The sequence below is a fragment of the Brachyhypopomus gauderio genome, chromosome 4, assembly GCF_052324685.1.
Source record: "Brachyhypopomus gauderio isolate BG-103 chromosome 4, BGAUD_0.2, whole genome shotgun sequence".
NCBI lineage: Eukaryota > Metazoa > Chordata > Actinopteri > Gymnotiformes > Hypopomidae > Brachyhypopomus > Brachyhypopomus gauderio.
The window spans coordinates 797,357-817,318 of record NC_135214.1 but is presented as its reverse complement, the minus strand read 5'-3'; the positions used below and the strand labels follow the sequence as shown (position 1 = coordinate 817,318).

At 39.4% G+C, this 19,962-nt stretch overlaps 1 long non-coding RNA gene across 1 annotated transcript; it reads right to left on the bottom strand.

The window, feature by feature from the left end:
- Positions 1–7,393: 7,393 nt before the first annotated feature.
- LOC143511553 (uncharacterized) lies at positions 7,394–8,802 on the bottom strand. Its single transcript, XR_013130157.1, has 3 exons — positions 8,382–8,802; positions 7,684–8,186; positions 7,394–7,574 (listed from the first exon to the last, which is right to left on the bottom strand). It is a non-coding gene; the product is annotated as an uncharacterized LOC143511553 (long non-coding RNA).
- Positions 8,803–19,962: the final 11,160 nt, after the last annotated feature.

Genomic DNA, 19,962 nt, shown 5'->3' with positions numbered 1-19,962 from the left:
CTCCCATGACTGAATCTGTAGAAAAAGACAAAACCGATGTCTGTTCATTATTAATTAAATGGAAGTTTATATTGGTTTACTTCTAACTCAAAGATACACAAAGACCTCTTGTAAAATTAATCAAAATCAATGTTCTGCCACAGTTTTGGGTGCATTTCCCGAAACATTCATAACGCTAAGTACTCCGTGACCTCGTACTTAAAAACATTCTTAAATTTCCCAAAACTCCTTGTAACTAACGTCGAGATTAAACTTGTTTGTCACATATGAGTGTTCTGACCCAAGAGTTTTCCCAAAACATTTGTAACACTAAGTATTTCTTGGTCAATGCTGATGTGCAGTTCTAACTCAAATAGGATAGAGGCGACTAATTTCCCTTTAAAAATTTTGTGCTGGTTCTAAGCATGTCATTTGCACATTTACTAATATAAAATATGAAATTATGGAAACTCATATTTCTTGTAAAAAAGCAAAGCTACTAACATGAATAATGTAGTCAGTATTTTGAGATGTATTGTAGTCAGTAATTTGAGAGAGTAGTGGCATCAATTATTGTGTGTAACATCACTGATGGAAAGTAAAGACACTCCCCTGCCATCTGACTCCGCTCCTTAGTCTAACCTGAAGGTCTTTTATAAATATATATTGTTTCATTTCATTCCAGGGTTTAAGTCATTTCAGTCACATCAAGTAATGATGATAACGTGATAGAAGTGCATGAGATTATTTGTTAATCTACACATTTAATAAAATTATTTCAACTGAATAAAATGCCTTTTCCAATGTAGTAGTCATAGCAAATTGGTCAAAATATTAAAAAATTGAATAAAGTTATGTATTCTGCAATGGCTACATCTAACCTAATGAACGTGACATGATTTAACCAATCAAATGGACTAATTAATCATTTATTTGCGTATGTCCTTACATATGCGTATGTCCTTACTGCATGCAAGTATATTGTTATATTCTCTATGTTACATTTATCTTCTCTATTTAGCAAGTATGAACTACTCCCTTAGTCTTCATGTGAAGTGTTAAGAAGCCCAACCCAACACACAGCATCTCTTACCTTTGTAAGAAGAGTGATTTGCTCCTTCCTTTGCTACTCTGTGTTTGCACCTCTCTGTCCGTCTCGAAATGCTTCTTCTGAATTCAGCTGTACACTGCCTGCTTTATCAGGGCTGTGGTGTAGGTTAGTCACTATGAAACTGAAAGTCCAGGCTGAACAATTATTTTCTTCATGGAGGTCACCAATAACATAATGGGATTTTATGTTATGTAGCTCAGAGGTCTCATGTTCCATGTATGGACCAAGGCTCTACCCTACCAGTCATCCCAGACTACAACACCGATAATACATGTGTCAGCAGTCTTCTTGTTGTTCATGTCTGACTAGCCTGTCATTAGCCCTTTCCCCATTATCTCTCCCCTGATTTATAATTACTTGGAACACATTTTCCCCTTTGCTTTGTGAAGTATTGCTATGGTCATCTCAAGTATACTGAGCAGGTTTCTGTGTTCATTCATCTCCATGTAGTTCTTTATGGAAGTGGTTTTTGACTTTTGCTTCATTTGGTTGGACTCTTCTTGACTGTTTTATCAACTGTTCTCTCATATGTCCTCCATATGTATAGTTTTGCTCCCCTGCTGACCTCTCGTTAAAAACTATGAATATGTACTGTGTTACTTATAAACCTTTCCATCTTATCTTCTCTTATCTGTAAGAAACTGGTGGCTTTCTGTTTCATTACAAGATGAAAAGGTAAATTGTCACTATCTCTTCAAATGCAACTATTGCACTTTTGTAAGCATGGGCATTAAAATATATTTGATAAGCAAAAAAGTCAGAAGTCAGGTGAGAGAGCTAATCATGACTTGCATTAGCCTATTTATTAGTTTAAACAGAAATAGTTACTCTCTGTATGTATTTGAACAGGTTTGTGTGAACATACAAGTTTAGGAGAAATATGATGAGTGGTATAGCAAGAGAAAAGAGAAACTCTGGACATGGCTCCTCATGCAAGGCTCTCTGGGCATGTCATACACAGGGTTGCCAACTCTCACGCATTGAGCGTGAGACACGCATTTGACCGTCTTCACACGCTCTCACGCCACACTTCCGATTTCTCACACCGAAAACAAAAATCTAGTTGATTTACCTCTGATGCATGGCCCATGTTCGTGAGCAAGTCCCATGTTCGTGAGCAGAAAAATGGCCAACATCAGCCTTTCATTGTAATTGTCACATTGCAGTGTGGATTTCTGCATTTGTGCTTTTGCATTGTGTCTATCCCCTTGGGTTGTCTCTGTCCCCTTGCGTTATGGTTTTCTCCATGGGAACTGTGCTTTTGATTCACGTTTTTGTTCAATGTTTATAGAATGTATTCTGGTTATGCCTCATTGTTTTTTGGTTTATCCACCCTGTATTGCATTCCAGTTTGAATAGAAAAAAAATGTTGCAAAAATGAACTGTTGTGGTAAAGGTGGATGATGCTGGTGGATGTGCCGATGCTGCCAACGGATGTGCACACTAATCCGTGTATCATTCGTTCATTTGATATTCAACTTAAAATCAAAATCGGAAAATCAAAAAAACAGTTCATTATTTTGTTTTTCGTTTTGAATATAAAAACAAAAAAACAAATCAGGCTTGTATTTTTCAGTTTTTTATTTGATGATCCAAACAAAACTAGCTAAATTAAAAATCGGATTCGGAGCCGAACTTGATTTTGATTTTTTAACTCGACGCATTTGTGTGCCCCGGAAGTTGTTCTTCGTGGTCTTCGTTTGACTGCGGTAAAGTTGGTTTCACGTTTGCATATTCGGAATTCTTTCTTCAATAATAAGTGCCCAAATGTGCAAAATAAATATCTACAACTTTGTTTACGCCAGGAATATACATATTTAAGTTGTATACAACATTTTATTTAAAATGTACTATTGTGACCGCTACGACGTCTAAGGCACCGTCTACAAATTACATTAACACGGTTAACACGGACGCAAGTGGCGGTAGTAAAGGCCCCAGAGCACTGCGCACTCTGTTTTTTTTTTCTTTTCAATAATTTCAATATCTTTTCAATGGTCCATCATAAGACCACCAAACAAGTTGTATTACACAAAGTATATAGTTGTTATTTAGGATGCACTTTGTGTAATACAACTTGTAATACAATGGGCAGTCATGGCCTGATTGTAGGGAACTGGTCTTGTGACCGGAGGGTCGTGGGTTTGATTCCCAGGCTTGAGGCCATGACTGAGGTGCCCTTGAGCAAGGCACCCAACCCCAACTGCTCCCCGGGTGCCGGGCTGCTCTGGGCACGTGTGCACCACAGCCCCCTAGTAATCACTAGTGTGTGTGTGTTCTAACTGCACAGATGGATAAAAAGTGGAGGACAAATTTCGATCGCGGTGAAAAAAAATCACAATTGACAAAATATGGCACATTTATATGGGTATTTCTACCTTGCACCAATTTGTGGAGGTCAGTTTTTGTATAATTATGTCAATAGCTTTTAAATGGTGCATCATAAGATCATAAAACAAGCTATTATATATTAAGCGCAATCCTAAGCAACAACCTATAAGTCAGATATGGGTATTTCTACCTCTTACCTAATAGTGGTGGTGAGTTTTTATCTTTTAATTTCAATAGCTTTTAAACGGTCCATCAGAACAGCACCAAACAAGTTGTATTACATTAAGCCCATGATGACCAGCAACCTACAACTCAGATATGAGTATTTCTACCTCTTACCTAATAGTGGTGGTGAGTTTTTATCTAATTATTTCAATAGCTTTTCATAATATTCTTATTTTATGAACAGCACCTGTAATAAGAGTTGTAGGTTGTTGTTTAGGATGCACTTAATATATATAACTACTTGTTTTTCTTTCCCATGACTGTCTAGCATACAGAACTAGACTGAGAGACCAGTTTTAGTTCATTAGCTATTTAATATTGTCTTCAATATTGAACCTTTTCACAATATTCAAATTTTCTTAAATATATCAGTCGGCGTGCAACGAATGAGTATAATATACAAGTTTCATCTTTTGAATGGAATTACTGAAATAAATAATATACCAATATCTGTGTAACGTGGTGGGTTGGACACAATCGCGATAAAGGGCTGGCACATACTTTAACGGAGCTAGTCTCCTCTAGTAGGGTGACCAGAGTTGGGTTTCTGAAAAGGAGGACACCTTTTGTACTGGGTGGGGGTCATCGGTGTATCGGTGAATGATTTAGGTGGATGGTGTGTGTGTCGAACGTTTTTACTCTTTAACTCCTCCGTAAACGTACACTTTCGTTTCATCGCCGTAGAACCGGCGGACACACGTGCTTTCACTTGTAAACACTTTTGCACTGTACATGTATTCTGTTTGAGGCAGTCGAACAAATTCCCCCCGGACATTTTTTAGGTCTCAAAAGTAGGACATGTCCGGGAAAAAGAGGACGTCTGGTCACCCTAGCTCTAAGTGAACCGCGCCCACACGGAGAGTGTGCAACTTACAAGGCATACAGAACACACTTCACAGAAACACTCACGAAGGAATATAAAGGACCACAGCGATTATGAAAGGAAAACACGTTTATATAAATAATACAAGGCACAGAAAACACAGCAGAGACTAAAGTAAACGAACACTACAAAACACAATGACAAATATTAACACCGGATCATCACTGGATATCCATTTGCTGCAACGTGCACGAAATCTCTGCATGCGTCTTACCACCTTCAAATAAATATTTAATTAATCTAGAATGTGGTTCCAATATGGTCACGTTGTCTATACCAATATAGACTATGTTCCAATGTCTAGGCTCAGAGTAGAACAAGTAACACTGCAGCGCACTCCCGCACAAACGAAGACCACGAAGAATAAACATATCAGTAACTTCCGGGGCACACAAATGGGTCAAGTTAAAAAATCTAAATCAAGTTCGGCTCCGAACCCGTTTTTTATTTTGCTATTTTTGTTTGGATCATCAAATAAAAAACTGAAAAATACAAGCCTGGTTTGTTTTTTTGTTTTTATATTCAAAACGAAAAACAAAATAATGAATGGTTTTTTGATTTTCCGATTTTGATTTTAAGTTGAATATCAAATGAACGAATGATACACGGATTCACACTGTCTCCAGGTTTCTGCTCTGGTTCGATGATCAATGTTGTAATTGTGTCGTCGGACTTACGACTATGTGTCTTGGAGACTCGGGTAAAGAAAGGAGCTGAGCTGTCAACCGATCACCACCTAGGGGTGAGTTGGATCATGTAGGGGTTTCACCTACTAATCCTTTAAAGTAGATATAATTTGTTTTACCTTAATTATTGATCAGTCTCATTAATTTAGAATCACTCTCATATTCTAATTATACCAGAACCGCAACTTTAGGTTTTGACAACAACCACTTTTGAATGACATCAACACAGACAATTTGGTGAAAATAAATGATACATTGAATGAAAACATTCAGAAGGTATTAACAGGAAACTTGGACTACAGTTCAAATAACTATACCTTTTTATAAACTATGCCCAGCCGTTAGACTCTCATGTGTTGAGGGTTTTGGGTGGTTTCGTCGTCCTCTCTGAATTCTCCTGGAATTAGGAGGGAATTTCCACCACAGGTTCCTCGTTGATAAAAAAGCAACGTCGTCCAGGTGTGCTATGAATCGTCCTTCTGGTTATGAAGTCCAGGAATGTCTCATTTACGGTTTACCGACGGAATTGATCACCTTCGTTTTAGTCCGTGTGGCCGCGTCATCAAGCTTGATAGAAGTAGTTCGGTGAATCCGTTGCCGTGGTAACATTGATCGGTTGGTTGGTGGATCACACCATAACTTGGGCTCGTTAATGAAGTAATACGACCTTCAGCTGTTTGCCGTTAGTCGTACCAAAGTTTGCGTGCTCTCAATAAAGAAAACCAGAGAGAGAGAAATGGCAGAGCCTCTCTTTAATAGGTCTAACCTCGGTGCGGGTCAAACCAGAGAGAGAGATGGATGGCTGATCAGGGTATTTATTCACCTGGATACCACGTACTATAGACTAGAGGTGTATTCAACTAAGGATTTTCATAGTCAAATCTGATTCATCAGATTTTCCCTTTAGTCGACTAATAGTCTAATCGGGGTTTTTTTTTTTCGGCAGATGCTATTTGCACCCAGGTATATGCAGCAGTGTGTGTTATTTGCACCCGGGTATATGCAGCAGTGTGTGCTATTTGCACCCAACATTTTGATTTATCAGAGATTAGTACTAATTAGATTTTCCAATTAGCAATCCAGGTTAAATTTAGTGGAATCAACACAATCCAGGAAGCCTAAGCAAAATCCTGGTGAGGACTTTTAATCTCGGAACCTGGAATTGACACCTCTAATTTTACTTACAAATTATTTTACAAGAGGTGAAGAAGCTTTTGTTTGGGGTTATGGGGTGGACCTCAGAGTTTGTTCTTATTGAATTTTGTTTTTCACTTGAGTCTCTTCTTTGTTTTTCTTTACCATGCTCTTAGAATTTAAATAGCAATTTAATTATCCTAAGTCGCTTGCCGCTAATGGCACTAATCACATGCTAAATACTACATTAGCCTATAATATACACTGCCAGTGATAAATTATAATGTTAAAACAAAATGTAACACAAGTTAATATCTGTCTGTAGCACCTTCATATGTACACCACATTGTATGATGTATACAAATATTCTTCCTGCCAGTACATTATCAGTCCCTTTAATTTTATTTAATTTCACAGAATGCAGAAGACAGATTTGACTTTTTAATAAAAAATTTTCAGGATGGTTTGTACATTGTTTAAAGAAGTGAATTGGGGTTTTTATTATTTACGTCATGTTTAACACTAGGAACCCGACGGCCGCGAAAATTTTCGCAAGGCTTAGTAAGGTCCATGTAGCCCACTCCCCTGCTGTGAAGAGATTAACGCCCATTGTCTTGGTAATGCGGTGGAAGTGTCTCACCCCCAGCTCATACGCCTGCCAAAGCACAAGCGGCTCACCTCCAAGCTCATACAAAGCACCAAACGTGATACTTCACGAAAAACTTGGTTACAAACAAGCAGACTGTATATGTTACCGATCCTACAACAAACAGCGGAAATTTTGTAGACTCGTGTTTCAAAAGGTACAATTCAAGCGCACGTAGAGACGACAGTTTCTCAAATGAGTCCCGTCAAACAATAAAAATAAATAAAATTGTTTGAACCTCTTTGTATATTGTTTGAAGCTCTTTGTATATTTACTACACTATATAATATTTGTTACACTTTCTGTTTCCGCGTTTGAATTCACGTTTGAAAAGCTAAGAAATTATATGGCGCAATTATATATATGGCTGATAAATGTTGTGATCTAAACAGCAGACTGGAAAAGGAGAGGAAAAGACAGGAAGAACAAATTCATGTGCTGTAAAACAACTTTATTTTGATCAAACATGGATGTCTATTCCGGGTTTCTTGAAGTGGAATGTCAAGAAAGTTGAGGGTGTCTTGAAGTTGAGGGTGTACTCGCCAGATGCACTTGCCGCATGCAACACACGCGTTGATGCTGTGGAGAACAATTCAAGGTACACCTTACATTTTGAATAAAATCTTTCAGAAGACAAAAATACGTAACATATGTGGTGTTACGTATGTAGGCCTACTTATCAACGTACCTTCATGTAGTTGTAGCCAACAGTTGCTACACAGCCAGGGTGTACTCGCCGCATGCAACGGGCCACCGGCGTGTTCCTGCGCGCACTGTGTATGCACGCACCTTCATGATGTCTGTCAACGGCGCACTGCAAAGAACAAAGTACATGTTATATTTTGAACGAATTTATTCATGTGTACCAGCCAGGGACCCTCTTTCTTACATTTGCGGCAGGTTCATCGTTCATCGCTGCCAAGGTCAACGGGCCACCGGCGTGTTCCTGCGCGCACTGTGTATGCACGCACAGAAGTACGTTATATTTAGAACGAATTCATTCATGTATAAATTGATTCTGTGAAAATATCACAGGCATGGGTCATAACAGAACGGGAATCCAATTCCAGCAACCATGAGAAAAATAACCAGCAACCACGACGAGAAATAAACAGAGGACTAACACGGAAACAGACATGAAATGGCAGGAGATGCGGGGCAGACCGTGACACCGGGTTTCATGATGTGCGACTGTGGAACAGAAAGAGAAGAGATTTTTGGTTATGTTCAAATAATAGTGTGTGTGTATATATATGTGTGTGTGATTGGTTGTCTGTAACGTAGCTGTGTTAACAATTGTAAAGCGCCTTGGATATTTAGATAAGGCGCTATATAAATTGAAACATTCATTCATTCATATATATATAAATATACTTATCGACGTACCTTCATGTAGTTTTAGGTACACAGTTGCCACACAGCCAGGGACACTCTGCCCTACACTTGCGACAGGTGTACTTGCCACATGCAGCGCACGGGGTTATGCTGTGGTTCCGGTTGCAGTTTGTCTGCACCTGACACGTAGTCTTCTTTCCAGGAGCAGGCGAAGGACGTGGCGTTCTCTTCAACTCCTTTTCCTGTAGGAAACGAAGACGGAGTTCCTCAGCAAGAGTACACATAAAAACTCTCCTACTCTCTGTGGACCCCGTACATGCCGTGTACAAAACATGCGCGTTCATCGCTGCCAGGTCAAGTATGTTATAAAACACTGCAACGGGCCACCGGCGTGTTCCTGCGCGCACTGTGTATGCACGCGCCTTTCATGTCAATGTTTATTTCAAATATGGAAAACTAAAAACAAAACAAATGATAAAACAGATAACAAAACAATTTTACATATTTGAAAAGGAATGGGAAGAAGTATAAAACTTATTTAATCCCACCCTTCTCCAAAGCTTATTACAAAAATATATATATATATATTATTCCCCCCCCCTCAATTAATTACATTTCATAAATACTGAAACTACCATTTCAATTAACTCTATGAATATATTTTGTATCATATAACTTCAAAACATAAATATACAGTGTATATGCATACACTCATAAGTACAAGCGCATACAGACATATACACAACCCCCCTAAATTCCCATTTATTACAATGTATATACATAAATAATAATCAGGCACACTCAGCCTCCCTATATCTTTTAAAAATAATATTTTTGTACTTTTCTTTAAATTTTTTCATGTTTGGACATTCCTTTAGTTCCATACTCAGAATGTTCCATAATTTTACTCCAACCACAGAAATACAGAACCCTTTACGTGTTGTATGAACATTTCTTCTTTTAAAAATTAACTGTCCCCTTAATTGATAACCCTCTTCCCTTTCAATAAATAGTTTCTGAATATTTGCTGGTAATAATTTGTTTTTTGCTTTAAATGCTATTTCTACTGTTTGCAAATCTACAAGATCTGTAAATTTGAGTAATTTTGACGACAGGAATAGTGAATTGGTATGATCCCTATAGCCAGCCCCATGTATTATCCTTATTGCTTTCTTTTGTAAAATAATTAATGGTTGTATAACAGTTTTATAATTATTGCCCCATATACTTGCACAATTATTTAAGTATGGGAGAACTAAGGAACAGTATAAAATATGAAGTGATTTGTAATTCAAAACTTGTTTTGCTTTATATAATATTGCAATTCCCCTTGATACTTTAGCTTGTACATGTCTAATATGAGATTTCCAGCTTATTTTATCATCAATTATTACACCAAGAAAATTTATTTCAGTTACCCTTTCAATTTGACATCCATCTAAATGAACTTGTTGTTCTAGTTTATCTCCACTGTGCCCAAAAACAATGAACTTTGTTTTACTGACATTTAGTGATAGTTTGTTATTGTCAAACCAATTTTTTATTTTCTTTAACTCTGTATTTATTCTATGCTCCAACAATTTCAAATTATTCCCTGAAAAAAACAGGTTTGTATCATCAGCAAATAAGACACATTTCAAGGACTCTGATACTTTACATAAATCATTAATATACAAAATAAATAACTTGGGTCCCAAAACTGACCCCTGCGGTACACCACAAGTAATGTCCAAACATGAAGAGCAGTGCACACCCATTTTTACAAACTGCTTCCTGTCACTGAGATAACTTTTCACCCATCTCAACACAATTCCCCTGATCCCATAACGCTCAAGCTTTTTATTTAAAATGTTGTGATTTATGGTATCAAATGCTTTCTTTAGGTCTAGGAATACCCCAACTGTATACTGTTTTTGTTCTATTGAGTTAGTAATTTCTTCAATTGAGTCCATTAATGCCAGTGTTGTTGATCGGTTAACTCTAAATCCATACTGACTCTCTGTGATTAATTTGTGTTTATCAATGAATTGGTCTAAACGGTTATTAAAGAGTTTTTCTAAAATTTTGGAGAACTGAGGTAGTAATGAGACTGGTCTGTAGTTTGTGAAAAGGTGTTTGTTGCCAGTTTTAAACAAAGGTACCACTTTTGCTATTTTCATTTTATTTGGAAATTTACCGGTTTGAAATGATAAATTAGAAATGTATGTTAAGGGTTTAGAAATTCCCTCGATAACCTTTTTTAGTACGAACATATCAATGTCATCACAATCTGTAGATGTTCTATTTGTGCATTTAAAAACTGTATCTATTACCTCATTCTCAGAAACTGCTGTGAGGAACATTGAGTTCAGATTTCTGTCAATGTAGGGTTCTGTTTGTTCTATAGCAGTTATTGAATCAGAAATTTGTCCTGCAAGCTCAGGTCCAATGTTTACAAAAAAACTGTTTAAACTATCAACTACTTCATTCATATCATAATTATCTTTATTATTAATTGAAAAATACTTTGGGTAATCTACTTGTTTGTGCCCATGTTTTATTACAGTGTTTAATATATTCCATATTCCTTTAACATTATTTTTATTATTTTGTAATATTTTATTATAATATTCTTTTTTAGCTATTCTTAAGATACGAGTTAATTTATTTTTATATTTTTTATATTTATTTTCTGACTCTTTAGTTCTCATTCTTAAAAAACCTCTATATAATGTATTTTTCTTTTTGCATGCATTTTGTAAACCTCTAGTAATCCAGGGATGACCAATGTAATTGGATTTTTTGGTAAATTTCTTTATAGGACAGTTTTTATCATATAACTTTTTAAATATTCTTAAAAATTCCTCGTATGCCACGTTTACATTATTTGATTCATACATATTATCCCAATTTTGTGCTAGTAGATCACTTTTAAATGTATTTAGCATATTTTCTGTTCTCACCCTTCTATATTCTGTTCTGTTAAGTTGATTAATTTTATATACTTGTTCGTATATTATAAATACAGGCAAATGGTCACTGATGTCACTGATTATCAATCCACTTGTTATGTTGCTTGTGATGTCATTTGTAAATATATTATCGATAAGAGTGGCAGAGTGTGAAGTTATTCTAGTTGGTCTGGTGATTTTTGGATACAGATTTATACTACATATAGTGTTAATGAAATCTTCTGTCATTTTATGGTTACTAGGATTGAGCAGGTCGATGTTGAAATCTCCACAAATAAAATATGTTCTATTACTCTTTTGAATAAATATTTCCTCCATCCATTCCTTAAACAGTTCAATACTAGATCCAGGTGTTCGATATATACAGCTAATTATTAGGTTTTTCTTGTTTTCTGTATACATTTCAATTGATATACATTCCAGTAAATCATCAACAACAGTTGACATTGTGTCCAACATTCTAAAGCTTAAATTTTTATCCACATATATTGCAACCCCCCCACCTCCTTTGTTGTGTCGATCCCTATGTACAAAATCATATCCTTCAAGCTCAAAATCCACTCCTCTTTCAGTATTAATCCATGATTCTGATATTGCAATGATATTGAATGGTTGTGTGAATTGATTAAGGTAATCCCTAATACTTGAGAAATTTGCATACAGACTCCTACTGTTAATATGTATAATAGATAATTTCCCGTTTTTGTTCATTTGATTATACTGTTCGTCAGTATAATAGCAACATTTGTTATTGATGGAATTAAAAAAGTAATTATCTGGATCAATATCATGTTCATTGTTCAGTGAATTGTGATCAGTGTATTGAAAAGTTTGCAGATCCAAGTTATCCAGTTCAGTGATCCTCTGAGTTATATTTTCTCCAACACCTGTCATGTTATTGTATTATGTTGCAGATTCAGTTACCTTACAATCCAGTTCCATTAATATTTATCCAGTTCCTCAATTCTCTTCACCATCAACACTTTAGCCTCTTCTGGTGTTCCATTCAGCTTGATAAAAATTTTACAGTTTGAAGTCCAAGTATGTTGAATTCTTTTCTGCTTCTTGAGATAACGTGCTTTCTTAGCCATGTCAGCATTGTACTTTGTCAGGTGCTCATTGATGAAGATGTTTGTCCCCTTTAATTTTCTCCCTTGTTTTAGTAGTGTAATCTTATCCTTTCTGTTAACAAATCTCATGATGACTGCAGGTTTGTCACTGGTATTTTTTCTGGGCAAAGTATGGCAAGCTTCAATCTTGTCACAGTCCAGATCTATTCCTTTTGATTGCAAGAATTTAGCCACTTGGTGTTCTGTGGAATTACCATCCATTATAGGATCACCGTCACTGTCAGCAGTCACTGCCCTAGCGTATGACCAGGGTTTAATATTAATTCCAGAGATGATGACGTCATTCATCCGAGTGTATTGCTCCAGGTCAGCGACCCTGTTCTCCAAGAAGGTAATTTTCTTGTCTTTCTCCATACTCTGATGACGAAGCACTTTCACCTCCTCTACCAACTCAAGGATGGCTTTCTGCTGCAGTTTCACAGTAGAAATTTCCTCAGATAGGAAGTCGAGTGACTTTTTTATGTCATCAATCTCCTCAGGCGATGGTACGCCTACCTTTTTTGGACCCATATTCAAACTCAAAGCAGCCACACAGAAGCTTTGAGCCAGGCGGGTAGCCGAGCAAAGTTAGCAGTGGTTGTAGCAGCCCCCGGGCCGGTAGCCGAGCAGAGTTAGCAGCGGTTGTAGCAGCCCCCAGGCCGGTAGCCGAGCAGAGTTAGCAGCGGTTGTAGCAGCCCCCAGGCCGGTAGCCGAGCAGAGTTAGCGGCGGTTGTAGCAGCCCCCAGGCGGGTAGCCGAGCAGAGTTAGCAGCAGTTGTAGCAGCCCCCAGGCGGGTAGCCGAGCAGAGTTAGCGGCGGTTGTAGCAGCCCCCAGGCCGGTAGCCGAGCAGAGTTAGCGGCGGTTGTAGCAGCCCCCAGGCGGGTAGCCGAGCAGAGTTAGCGGCGGTTGTAGCAGCCCCCAGGCGGGTAGCCGAGCAGAGTTAGCAGCAGTTGTAGCAGCCCCCAGGCGGGTAGCCGAGCAGAGTTAGCGGCGGTTGTAGCAGCCCCCAGGCCGGTAGCCGAGCAGAGTTAGCGGCGGTTGTAGCAGCCCCCAGGCGGGTAGCCGAGCAGAGTTAGCAGCGGTTGTAGCAGCCCCCAGGCGGGTAGCCGAGCAGAGTTAGCGGCGGTTGTAGCAGCCCCCAGGCGGGTAGCCGAGCAGAGTTAGCAGCAGTTGTAGCAGCCCCCAGGCGGGTAGCCGAGCAGAGTTAGCGGCGGTTGTAGCAGCCCCCAGGCGGGTAGCCGAGCAGAGTTAGCAGCGGTTGTAGCAGCCCCCAGGCCGTAGACCCCCTGCCCTGGTGTTGTTAGTTTGGCTTGTCTTTATTTACTTTATTTACTTTATTTCTTCGTCTTTCTCTACGCACGCGGTTGCTGGTAATCACATGTTGAATTAGTCCTCGCTTTTGTTTGTTTTCATGGTACACTTGGAGAGGAAGTGGAGACTCTGACTGTAGCACATAATTATGCTTCTGGTCCATGATGTCAACGGCGCACTGCAAGGAACAAATACAAAGAAGTACATGTTATATTTTGAATAAATTCATTCATGTATGATAAATTGATTTATCAATGCCAACACATGCATACCTTCGTCCGGTTGTAGTCCGTCACAGTGTTTGGCTTCTTTTTGCGGTCGTCTGCAATCTCCACGTGCGTGTGCATAGTGCTCAGAACGCAAACTGTTTTGTTGGGCTTGGAGGCATACACCGTCAGAAGCGCATCATCGGATCTGTACACCTCCGTTGACAACTTCTCACGTCCCTTGGCATTTTTGGCTTCCAAAGGAACTTCTCGGCGAATCTTGTTCATTGTCCCAAGCAGAGTCGTGTTGCATTCCAGCAGCTTCTTAGCCAGGGAAAGAGATGTGAAAAAATTGTCTGTGGCTACAGTTCTGCCCTTGCCCAGGTATGGCTTCATAAGCTTCATCACCACATTCTCGGACACTCTTTCCCCCTTGGGACGATCGGGGTCCTTTCCAAGGTATGGAATGGCGTTGCACATGTACTTTGTGTTCAACTCAGAAGCAACCCAAAACTTTATTCCAAACTTGTCCGGCTTTGAGGCAATGTACTGGGTGAATGGACAGCGAACCTTGGTCGGAAACAGCTGCTCGTCGACTGTCAGTTCCTTGCCTGGGTTATAGCACAAAATGCAGTTGTTCACAAATCGCTGCCAGATGTCCGAAATCGCAGCAAATCTGTCGCTCTTTGCACGCTCCGCACGGGTGTCCTTATTATCAAAGCGCAAGTACCGCATGATTTCTTGGTAGCGGTCCCGTGCCATTGTCTCCTGGATCGAAGGCACAGCGAACATTGCCGACCAACAGTCCGACATCGCTCCAACTGGACAGAGGACTGCTCGTAGAAATAGGATTGCTACGAATGCCATAAACTCGCTGACCGACAAACTCCAGCTGCTGTCTGTTCTGCGGGCTTCATGGACAGTGCAGTCTGTGATGATTCGCAGCATCTCCATGTCGAGCAAACACAGAAAACTCTGCAGTCTGCTTGTGATCCTACGCTGTATTAGTAAAAGTAAACAAATGACGTTAGGTAAATTACACGTACTAAATATCATTCAAACACAAGCAGAAACACTGGAAAGAAATATGAAGTTACTATACCTTTGCATGCTCTGTAGGCCCGGACGGCTCAACGAATGTTGAATTAGGCGAACAGCTGCTGACACGAGAGCGTGCGATGCCAACCTTCACCCAAACAATTCCATCTTTTGCCCGTACGGTTGATGCAGGTGTGGTGTCAGCATGTGTCCGTCTCTTCCTTGGAGGGCTCTGTTGTACCTCATCCGATGTACTGCTTCTTTCTGCGTCGGATGAATCGCTGGTCAAAAAACAGGAGGGTCCTTCTCCCGCATCGGACTCACAGCAGTCCTCGTTGGTCAGCAAGGCCGCAACTTCTTGACCGGTGAACGTCCTCTGTCTTGCCATGGTGTTTTGCGTCGTCTCCACACAGGATAGTAGTGAAAATGTAAGTCGCCTGCCTTTGGGTTTCAGCTTTTATCATGACTGAAGAACACACCCACAACAGCGCATACTAATTATACTTTATTATAATAGGTGGCGCTTCACACATAACGCCGAAACCGAAACCGGGCTAATCCCCTGCATACACGGGAACAATAAAAGGTGATTGGACCCGTGATAATGGTTCACGGCAATCCGTGAATATCAGTCAAATATCAGTCACAAGCATAAACACTGCAAAAAATATTATATTACTATGCTGTATGAGTAAAAATAAATAAATGACGCTGTTATTTACACAAACGAAATATCTTATTTACACAAATGAAATATCAAACACAAGCATAAACACTGCAAAAAATATTATATTACTATGCTGTATGAGTAAAAATAAATAAATGACGCTAAGTTACTTACACAAACGAAATATCTTATTTACACGAACGAAATATCAGTCAAACACAAGCATAAACACTGCAAAAAATATTATATTACTATGCTGTATGAGTAAAAATAAATAAATGACGCTAAGTTATTTACACGAACGAAATATCTTATTTACACAAACGAAATATCAGTCAAACACAAGCATAAACACTGCAAAAAAATATTATGTTACTATGCTGTATGAGTAAAAATAAGTAAATGTAAAAATAAATATTACTTTACTATACCTTTATTACTTTGTTGCTGCTATTGAAGTGCATACACAAGAAAATCTGGGACGCTTGCTTCATACATAACGCCAATACCACGCTAATGATAATGTGTTTCACGGGAACAATATGAACCCGTGATAATGGTTGGTTCAGCCATGTAAATGTGTGGCGCTATTGAAGTGCATACACAAGAAAATCTGGGACGTTTGCTTCATACATAACGCCAATACCACGCTAATGATAATGTGTTTCACGGGAACAATATGGACCCGTGATAATGGTTGGTTCAGCCATGTAAATGTGTGGCGCTATTGAAGTGCATACACAAGAAAATCTGGGACGCTTGCTTCATACATAACACCAATACCACGCTAATGATAATGTGTTTCACGGGAACAATATGGACCCGTGATAATGGTTGGTTCAGCCATGTAAATGTGTGGCGCTATTGAAGTGCATACACAAGAAAATCTGAGACGCTTGCTTCATACATAACGCCAATACCACGCTAATGATAATGGTTCACCGCTCTAAATAATACTTATGTCAATATGTAGCGCTTCACACATAACGCCGAAACAGGGCTAAACTTTATTTATTTATTTTAGACTACAAACTAGACCTGGTGCACACAGACTGCACACAGACTAGACCTGGTGCACCACAGAGCTCCTGCCACAGAGCTCCTGCCTGTCTTTCTGCTCCTGTCTTGCTCTGAAATTAACATATGTATGGTCCTGCTAATTGGGCAGGAGAAGGAGGGGTGATGTCCTCAGAACCTTGAAATCTCAGGAGCTCCAGTGTTAAATGAATTAAAATTTTGGGCATTGGATGGTAGCCCTCTTCACTCCATAAACTCAGTGCTCTCTGGAATTCCTCACACCTGTCGAAGGAGTCTCCTTCACAAATGTTCTTTCGTTTTTCTTCCTTCTTGGGAGAAAATACAAATATTAGCTTATATAAAATAGTCATTACATTATAAGTCTGGCATATTGACTCGGTCATGCAAAAACCTTAATTCAAAAGGACAACTGTACATATTTTGTTATACACATTCATGTCATTTGTGTGTACTGAAACAACACAAAAATAGAGAACAAAAAGACAAGATTATATAATTTTACACAAAACAAAAAATAGACTGGACAAAATTGTTTTTGTAACAGGGTTCGTACAGTCATGAAAAACCTGGAAAAGTTATGGAATTTGAAAATATCAATTTCCAGGCCTGGATAAGTTTTGGAAAAAATAAAAATACTCAAATGTTTTGGAAAAGTCATGGAAATTTGCTTGACACAATAAATGTATGTCATTCCGATAACCGGAGGAAAAAAATAAATATATATAATATAGCCATTTTTTTTCATTGTGTAGTGTAGTGTTGTAGAGTGTTGTGTACGATAAGCTGAAGCAGCACAGCCTCCACCGCAGCCCATCTCGGCAACGCGATTGCTCTTTCTCACGCTGTATGCACAAGAACATTGTTAGTTTTTTTCTATACTGTATTTACGATTAAAGCGTATCTAAATCTAGGTTCGCGCTCATAACCGCGGGAAGTAGGGGTGCTGGGGGTGCTGCAGCACCTCCTGTGGGCACTACGAGTATAACTTCAAACGTCTGTAACTAAAGAAAAATGATAGATACCAAAACATAAAAATGAATAAAACAAATAACTGAAAAAAATCATTTAGTAAATATTGTTACTACTACTACTAATAATAATAATCATCTGGTTCATCATCCACAGCAGCTAAATGGTGACCGAGTGCGCCTGGAACTTCAATTAAAAATACTTGATGTCATTCAAGGTTCACAGTGCAACAGCGTGCAGGACATAGCAACAAGCATATCTAAGCTCCATCCTCAAACACGAAGTGTTTTCCAACAAGCTGAAAACTTTATAAAGCTTTGCCTCAGCCTTCCTGTCTCAGCCGCTTCATCTGAGAGAACGTTCTCTGCTCTGTGCCGCCTGAAAACCTGGTTACGCACTACAATGACACAAAAGAGACTGACACATCTAGCACTTATGCATGTGCACAGTCACATTTTGGAGAGTTTGGACATTCACGTTTTAATGAAGACTTTCATTAGTGCCAACCCTGAGAGAAAGGCTACGTTTGGGGTTTTATGGGACACCTGGGCGCAGCTGCAGAAAGAAGTTAGCAGGGTTGCCAACTTTTCAAGATCGCTTGGAGTGAGATTTGAACCTGGAGGCGGTGGCGAGTGTAAATTGTCGATGGGGGGGACACAAGTTAAGTAATATATCGCGATCGACCGCCGGTGGTTGGCGCCAGAGCGAACTAGTAACTCATTGCATCATAGATGTAGATCAGAGGTAAATAAACTAGATTTTTTTTCGGCGTGAGAACTCGGATGTGTGGCGTGTGAAGACAGTCAAATGCGTGTGTCTCACGCTCAATGCTTAACACTGGGGTGGACATACCTTAGCCAAAAGGCTATCATCCCTGCCACGTACCAGAGCTTAGCCAGAAGGCTAGGGTTGGGAGGTGTGATAAGCCCTTCTTACCTCCAGTGTTATGTAAATGAGGCGTGTCTCAGGTGTGGGTGGTTGCTGCTTCAATACACACCTTTGGCTGCCTGCCACAAGAGACTGCAAGCTCTCTTGCAAGAAGTCACAAAGTGAGAAGAAGTCAGAAGTCACAAACATAATATTTGAATTATAGTGACATATAAGTGGCATATTGATTATTCAAAATGGCACTGATTTTTTTAACCTTATTTTCAGTATTTAGTCTTTTGAAAAACTGCCCATAGGTAAAGATATTTTTACATACATTTATACAAAAACCCTCAGCTACTTGAAATAGAATAATAATCTTGAGCAATTTTAACTTATCAAGATGGTACTTTTTAGTGTGTCTCTTCCAAAAACACAAAAACAATCTTACCAGAAGAGATTTCCGAGTCACTACTCTCTTTTTTTTGCCCCCCCCCCCCCCCCAATCTTTGGAGGACAACTTTATTTCTATGTAAGAATAAAAAGAAAACAATTCTGTAAAATACAGTACAATAGTAATAAAAATAATTGGTGGGACATACAGAGAAAAGAGAAGGAGAGAAAAGAGGGTCAGTGTTCAGTGTTCATGGTCAGCCACTGGTCAGTGTTCATCCACAACGTCCCCTCAAAAGCCCTCAATGTCTAAAATACAGTACAGAGTACAGGAAGAGGTGCCTTACACTATCACCCCCCCCCCCCCCCAAAGTCAACATTGCCAGAAATTTTGATTCAAGTTAGCTTTATTGATATTCGCACAGTAACGAAACGTGTTACTCTGCACACACCTGGCACTGCCACATCATCTCTTTTCTGCACTTGCCACATGTAAACTAAGTACAAGAAATACAACGCTTAGTGGCATGATTATTCTTGCAGCCACACTTGACTCGGCACAATGCCCTTTTCCCTGTGTCAGGTGTGGGTGGTTGCTGCTGAACCTTTTCCTTGGCCACCTCCTTGGCTGCCATATGAGCCTGTCCAAACTCTCCTGCAAGCTTCACCAAGAAGTCTGCCCATCTCTCTTTTACACCTGTGCATGTTGTTGCTCATCTATTGTGATATGCCTTCCTGGGTTGTAAGCATTGAAGCAGTTGGCAATGAAAGACCCCCAAACATTAGAGACTGCAGCAAACGGGTCAGTTGCAGCTCGTTCACTGCGTGTGTCCATGCTGTACACACATGCGTGTGTCCTGGAACTGGTATCGCTGCATAATCTTCATGATGGAGGGCTGCTGCATTGCTGGACGAGGATGGCAATGAAAGCCATTAGTTCAGGGAGGGCCATGAACCAGTTTTCATGCTGTGTCGTCTGGTGTGCATGCTGAACAGTCCACTCCTGTATGGTCCGAAGCATTTTCAGAGAGATGAAACAGAGGAAACTCTGTAAGCGACTAGACACTTCACTTCTGGCAAAAG